At 54.4% G+C, this 7500-nt stretch overlaps 3 non-coding genes across 3 annotated transcripts in view; all 3 read left to right on the top strand.

Moving 5' to 3' along the window:
- Window positions 1–3717: 3717 nt before the first annotated feature.
- Window positions 3718–5610, top strand: LOC126328944 (small subunit ribosomal RNA). The gene has a single exon (XR_007562051.1). It is a non-coding gene; the product is annotated as a small subunit ribosomal RNA (ribosomal RNA).
- A 371-nt stretch (window positions 5611–5981) lies between these two features.
- On the top strand, window positions 5982–6136 carry LOC126328943 (5.8S ribosomal RNA). Its single transcript, XR_007562050.1, has one exon. It is a non-coding gene; the product is annotated as a 5.8S ribosomal RNA (ribosomal RNA).
- Window positions 6137–6324: 188 nt separating this feature from the next.
- Window positions 6325–7500, top strand: part of LOC126328941 (large subunit ribosomal RNA) — a 4222-nt gene continuing 3046 nt past the window's right edge. Inside the window, exon 1 of the ribosomal RNA XR_007562048.1 lies at window positions 6325–7500. This exon is cut by the window's right edge and continues 3046 nt beyond it. This is a non-coding gene — a ribosomal RNA (large subunit ribosomal RNA).

Consider the following 7500-nt stretch of genomic DNA (forward strand, 5'->3'; position numbering starts at 1 on the left):
TTGTACCACATTATCCCTTAACCTAACTGTGGTTGTACCACATTATCCCTTAACCTAACTGTGGTTGTACCACATTATCCCTTAACCTAACTGTGGTTGTACCACATTATCCCTTAACCTAACTGTGGTTGTACCACATTATCCCTTAACCTAACTGTGGTTGTACCACATTATCCCTTAACCTAACTGTGGTTGTACCACATTATCCCTTAACCTAACTGTGGTTGTACCACATTATCCCTTAACCTAACTGTGGTTGTACCACATTATCCCTTAACCTAACTGTGGTTGTACCACATTATCCCTTAACCTAACTGTGGTTGTACCACATTATCCCTTAACCTAACTGTGGTTGTACCACATTATCCCTTAACCTAACTGTGGTTGTACCACATTATCCCTTAACCTAACTGTGGTTGTACCACATTATCCCTTAACCTAACTCAAGTTGTCCCTTAACCTAACTCAAGTTGTCCCTTAACCTAACTCAAGTTGTCCCTTAACCTAACTCAAGTTGTCCCTTAACCTAACTCAAGTTGTCCCTTAACCTAACTCAAGTTGTCCCTTAACCTAACTCAAGTTGTCCCTTAACCTAACTCAAGTTGTCCCTTAACCTAACTCAAGTTGTCCCTTAACCTAACTCAAGTTGTCCCTTAACCTAACTCAAGTTGTCCCTTAACCTAACTCAAGTTGTCCCTTAACCTAACTCAAGTTGTCCCTTAACCTAACTCAAGTTGTCCCTTAACCTAACTCAAGTTGTCCCTTAACCTAACTCAAGTTGTCCCTTAACCTAACTCAAGTTGTCCCTTAACCTAACTCAAGTTGTCCCTTAACCTAACTCAAGTTGTCCCTTAACCTAACTCAAGTTGTCCCTTAACCTAACTCAAGTTGTCCCTTAACCTAACTCAAGTTGTCCCTTAACCTAACTCAAGTTGTCCCTTAACCTAACTCAAGTTGTCCCTTAACCTAACTCAAGTTGTCCCTTAACCTAACTCAAGTTGTCCCTTAACCTAACCCACGTTGTCCCTTAACCTAACCCACGTTGTCCCTTAACCTAACCCACGTTGTCCCTTAACCTAACCCACGTTGTCCCTTAACCTAACCCACGTTGTCCCTTAACCTAACCCACGTTGTCCCTTAACCTAACCCACGTTGTCCCTTAACCTAACCCACGTTGTCCCTTAACCTAACCCACGTTGTCCCTTAACCTAACCCACGTTGTCCCTTAACCTAACCCACGTTGTCCCTTAACCTAACCCACGTTGTCCCTTAACCTAACCCACGTTGTCCCTTAACCTAACCCACGTTGTCCCTTAACCTAACCCACGTTGTCCCTTAACCTAACCCACGTTGTCCCTTAACCTAACCCACGTTGTCCCTTAACCTAACCCACGTTGTCCCTTAACCTAACCCACGTTGTCCCTTAACCTAACCCACGTTGTCCCTTAACCTAACCCACGTTGTCCCTTAACCTAACCCACGTTGTCCCTTAACCTAACCCACGTTGTCCCTTAACCTAACCCACGTTGTCCCTTAACCTAACCCACGTTGTCCCTTAACCTAACCCACGTTGTCCCTTAACCTAACCCACGTTGTCCCTTAACCTAACCCACGTTGTCCCTTAACCTAACCCACGTTGTCCCTTAACCTAACCCACGTTGTCCCTTAACCTAACCCACGTTGTCCCTTAACCTAACCCACGTTGTCCCTTAACCTAACCCACGTTGTCCCTTAACCTAACCCACGTTGTCCCTTAACCTAACCCACGTTGTCCCTTAACCTAACCCACGTTGTCCCTTAACCTAACCCACGTTGTCCCTTAACCTAACCCACGTTGTCCCTTAACCTAACCCACGTTGTCCCTTAACCTAACCCACGTTGTCCCTTAACCTAACCCACGTTGTCCCTTTGCCTAACATAGTTCACTGCTCGGAATCTCTGGTGTCGTTGTTATCCTCATGTAGATGTCTTGCGAGTGTTGCTTACTTTCCACATATTCCCGCTATCCACTGTCAATTGTACTGCAATAGGACTATATCGCCCCCCCCCCTCCCTCTGTCCCCCTCTTTGTGTCTCTGTCCTCTCAAGCTGGTCGGTCTGGCGTTTGAGTGTTAAATGAGCCTCGCAGCTGTTCAGTTGCATTCAGATGTCGACGCCCTCAGTGTACGTCGTGGTATGGTCTGTGTCCATTGTCCGCTGATGTCGTACGCGTAACCCACACGCTGTACCGATCATCGGTCGTTACGTACAGAGTGAAGTAGTGTGATACGTGTGACCGTACGCTGGCTGTGCCCAACGGTGTCGAATCTCAATTTCCATATGATGTGCTCGATGCTACTTGTCTCGTCTCCCAATAACAGCTAGGTTGCACTGTGGTACGCCGTAGAGGCGTGTGGGAGGAACGTACGAACGCATTGTATGTCACCCTGGGTCGCTGGGGGTGGTGGTGCGGTGAGTCAGGTCAGGTCAGGTCAGCGTGAGCCGTCTGATGTAGTGACGCGTGTATTCCGACTTTGTCGTATTGCCTCACACAAAGTGCTACCCTGGTGGACCGCGTTCCATATCTGGGACATGCCGCAGATGCCGGTTGACAGTGGATCGCGGAAGGGACATCGCATACGTGCGCGGGCCACCTTCCACGTGTTCTCTTCTGCACATGTCGCAGTGTGTATGTGGTCTGATGTAGCGTGTCGTGACACATGACATCCTGGCATGCAAGAATTGTTGAATTCGCAAATGTAGGTGGACATCTACGTTTACTGCCCAAGATACGCAAATGAACTGGAAATCCGTTGTTGAGCGGTTGTTCACGCTGGAGGTGAATCTGTGATGGCGACGATCGGTACAGCTATTAACCGGTTGTTTCAGCGGTACCCGCCACATCCACACACGTGACTAGGCCCATGTGGGTATGAAGCGATACGCGGCGGTGGCTTGGTGGGACTGTTCCCGGCCGGTGAAGGGGGGCCGCCCGGCGTGTTGGCCGCGCGCTGCGTGGGCGCACGCGCAACAGGCGGCTGGTGGGGGGCGCCGAGTGGCAGGAGCGCCAGCCGACGGGCCCGGCAGGCGGCGCAGCTACGCTGCGGCGCACCCTGCACGCGGCGCCTGGCGGCCAAAGTTGGTTCAGCCGAGCCCGGTGCGAAGCGCGGTGGACATCTGCAGTGTGCTGGTCTGATTGAGGACTGTGTGCGTTGAGGATGCGCCGCCGCCTGGCACTCGGCGCCGCGACGCCGTCTGCTGCTCGGTCGCCCCAGCGGTTCTCGCAGGTGGTTTGTATCGCAGTTGTGCGGACGTGTTGGCGCGTGCGCTGTGCTGGGAGAGTTCGCTTCTGCACCCAAGTGGGGCTTTGCCCTTGTGTGGCGCTGGCGTTGGAGCTGCCGGTCACCATAGGTGGCGCGTGTTGTCTCCCGCCGGCAATGCCACGACAGCACGCTCCCGGGCCTCTGTCGGCAGCGGCAAGCTCAGTTGGGAGCAAGGGTGTTCTCACTAAAACCGTCTACTCGCCTAACTCCGGGCGATTGCGCCTCTCTCGAAACCGACCAAGTACCTAGGACGGCGCTGCGCGCCGCCGGGACCTGAGAGGGTTTCGAGGTGTATCGTGCAGGGGAGCTCGGCCTCCTCCTGTTTGCAGAATAATTGAGCGGACGCTTGCGTGTTCGCGCGGGCCCCCGGGACACACTCCCGGGCGGCCGGCTGCTCAGCTCTAGTTGACGCAGCTCCCTGGTTGATCCTGCCAGTAGTCATATGCTTGTCTCAAAGATTAAGCCATGCATGTCTCAGTACAAGCCGCATTAAGGTGAAACCGCGAATGGCTCATTAAATCAGTTATGGTTCCTTAGATCGTACCCACGTTACTTGGATAACTGTGGTAATTCTAGAGCTAATACATGCAAACAGAGTCCCGACCAGAGATGGAAGGGACGCTTTTATTAGATCAAAACCAATCGGATTGGCTTGTCTGGTCCGTTTGCCTTGGTGACTCTGAATAACTTTGGGCTGATCGCACGGTCCTCGTACCGGCGACGCATCTTTCAAATGTCTGCCTTATCAACTGTCGATGGTAGGTTCTGCGCCTACCATGGTTGTAACGGGTAACGGGGAATCAGGGTTCGATTCCGGAGAGGGAGCCTGAGAAACGGCTACCACATCCAAGGAAGGCAGCAGGCGCGCAAATTACCCACTCCCGGCACGGGGAGGTAGTGACGAAAAATAACGATACGGGACTCATCCGAGGCCCCGTAATCGGAATGAGTACACTTTAAATCCTTTAACGAGTATCTATTGGAGGGCAAGTCTGGTGCCAGCAGCCGCGGTAATTCCAGCTCCAATAGCGTATATTAAAGTTGTTGCGGTTAAAAAGCTCGTAGTTGGATTTGTGTCCCACGCTGTTGGTTCACCGCCCGTCGGTGTTTAACTGGCATGTATCGTGGGACGTCCTGCCGGTCGGGCGAGCCGAAGGGGTGCTTTCGCGTCCCGAGGCGGACCCCGTTTAAATCCTACCAGGGTGCTCTTTGTTGAGTGTCTCGGTGGGCCGGCACGTTTACTTTGAACAAATTAGAGTGCTTAAAGCAGGCAAGCCCGCCTGAATACTGTGTGCATGGAATAATGGAATAGGACCTCGGTTCTATTTTGTTGGTTTTCGGAACCCGAGGTAATGATTAATAGGGACAGGCGGGGGCATTCGTATTGCGACGTTAGAGGTGAAATTCTTGGATCGTCGCAAGACGAACAGAAGCGAAAGCATTTGCCAAGTATGTTTTCATTAATCAAGAACGAAAGTTAGAGGTTCGAAGGCGATCAGATACCGCCCTAGTTCTAACCATAAACGATGCCAGCCAGCGATCCGCCGCAGTTCCTCCGATGACTCGGCGGGCAGCCTCCGGGAAACCAAAGCTTTTGGGTTCCGGGGGAAGTATGGTTGCAAAGCTGAAACTTAAAGGAATTGACGGAAGGGCACCACCAGGAGTGGAGCCTGCGGCTTAATTTGACTCAACACGGGAAACCTCACCAGGCCCGGACACCGGAAGGATTGACAGATTGATAGCTCTTTCTTGATTCGGTGGGTGGTGGTGCATGGCCGTTCTTAGTTGGTGGAGCGATTTGTCTGGTTAATTCCGATAACGAACGAGACTCTAGCCTGCTAACTAGTCGCGTGACATCCTTCGTGCTGTCAGCGATTACTTTTCTTCTTAGAGGGACAGGCGGCTTCTAGCCGCACGAGATTGAGCAATAACAGGTCTGTGATGCCCTTAGATGTTCTGGGCCGCACGCGCGCTACACTGAAGGAATCAGCGTGTCTTCCTAGGCCGAAAGGTCGGGGTAACCCGCTGAACCTCCTTCGTGCTAGGGATTGGGGCTTGCAATTGTTCCCCATGAACGAGGAATTCCCAGTAAGCGCGAGTCATAAGCTCGCGTTGATTACGTCCCTGCCCTTTGTACACACCGCCCGTCGCTACTACCGATTGAATGATTTAGTGAGGTCTTCGGACTGGTACGCGGCATCGACTCTGTCGTTGCCGATGCTACCGGAAAGATGACCAAACTTGATCATTTAGAGGAAGTAAAAGTCGTAACAAGGTTTCCGTAGGTGAACCTGCGGAAGGATCATTACCGACTAGACTGCATGTCTTTCGATGTGCGTGTCGTGTCGCGCAACACGCTACCTGTACGGCAGTGGCCGTGCGCCGCGTGCGGAACCACGCGTGCCTCTCAAAACTAGCGGAAGTGTTGTTGTTGTTGTTGTTGTGTGGTACGAGCGCTGAAGCTCTGGAGCGGCTGGCCTGCGGTACCTGGCGCCTGGCGCCGGTTTTGAATGACGTTCGCCCGAGTGCCTGTCCGCTCCGGTGTGGAGCCGTACGACGCCCATCGGCTGTGAGGCCGTTGGACACAAAAAAAATAGTGGAACAGGGGCCGTCAGACGCCTCAGTCCCGCAAATGCTACTGTCTTGAAAGAGACAGTGGGAGACTGAAAAGGAAAAGATCACCCAGGACGGTGGATCACTCGGCTCGTGGGTCGATGAAGAACGCAGCAAATTGCGCGTCGACATGTGAACTGCAGGACACATGAACATCGACGTTTCGAACGCACATTGCGGTCCATGGATTCCGTTCCCGGGCCACGTCTGGCTGAGGGTCGGCTACGTATACTGAAGCGCGCGGCGTTTGTCCCGCTTCGGAGACGTGGGAGTGTCGTGGTCGCCTGTGTGGCCGGCCGCGTCTCCTTAAACGTGCGATGCGCGCCCGTCGCCTGGCGGTTCGCATACCGGTACTTTCTCGGTAGCGTGCACAGCCGGCTGGCGGTGTGGCGTGCGACACCTCGTACAACGACCTCAGAGCAGGCGAGACTACCCGCTGAATTTAAGCATATTACTAAGCGGAGGAAAAGAAACTAACAAGGATTCCCCCAGTAGCGGCGAGCGAACAGGGAAGAGTCCAGCACCGAACCCCGCAGGCTGCCGCCTGTCGTGGCATGTGGTGTTTGGGAGGGTCCACTACCCCGACGCCTCGCGCCGAGCCCAAGTCCAACTTGAATGAGGCCACGGCCCGTAGAGGGTGCCAGGCCCGTAGCGGCCGGTGCGAGCGTCGGCGGGACCTCTCCTTCGAGTCGGGTTGCTTGAGAGTGCAGCTCCAAGTGGGTGGTAAACTCCATCTGAGACTAAATATGACCACGAGACCGATAGCGAACAAGTACCGTGAGGGAAAGTTGAAAAGAACTTTGAAGAGAGAGTTCAAAAGTACGTGAAACCGTTCTGGGGTAAACGTGAGAAGTCCGAAAGGTCGAACGGGTGAGATTCACGCCCATCCGGCCACTGGCCCCCGCCCTCGGCAGATGGGGCCGGCCGCCCGCGCGGAGCAATCCGCGGCGGGGTCGTGTCCGGTTGCCTTTCCACTCGCCGCGGGGTGGGGCCGTTCCGGTGTGCGGTGGGCCGCACTTCTCCCCTAGTAGGACGTCGCGACCCGCTGGGTGCCGGCCTACGGCCCGGGTGCGCAGCCTGTCCTTCCGCGGGCCTCGGTTCGCGTCTGTTGGGCAGAGCCCCGGTGTCCTGGCTGGCTGCTCGGCGGTATATCTGGAGGAGTCGATTCGCCCCTTTGGGCGCTCGGGCTCCCGGCAAGCGCGCGCGGTTCTTCCCGGATGACGGACCTACCTGGCCCGGCCCCGGACCCGCGCCGCTGTTGGCTCGGGATGCTCTCGGGCGGAATAATCGCTCCCGTCAGCGGCGCTTCAGCTTTGGACAATTTCACGACCCGTCTTGAAACACGGACCAAGGAGTCTAACATGTGCGCGAGTCATTGGGCTGTACGAAACCTAAAGGCGTAATGAAAGTGAAGGTCTCGCCTTGCGCGGGCCGAGGGAGGATGGGGCTTCCCCGCCCTTCACGGGGCGGCGGCCTCCGCACTCCCGGGGCGTCTCGTCCTCATTGCGAGGTGAGGCGCACCTAGAGCGTACACGTTGGGACCCGAAAGATGGTGAACTATGCCTGGCCAGGACGAAGTCAGGGG

Source organism: Schistocerca gregaria, unplaced genomic scaffold (genome assembly GCF_023897955.1).
Source record: "Schistocerca gregaria isolate iqSchGreg1 unplaced genomic scaffold, iqSchGreg1.2 ptg001150l, whole genome shotgun sequence".
NCBI lineage: Eukaryota > Metazoa > Arthropoda > Insecta > Orthoptera > Acrididae > Schistocerca > Schistocerca gregaria.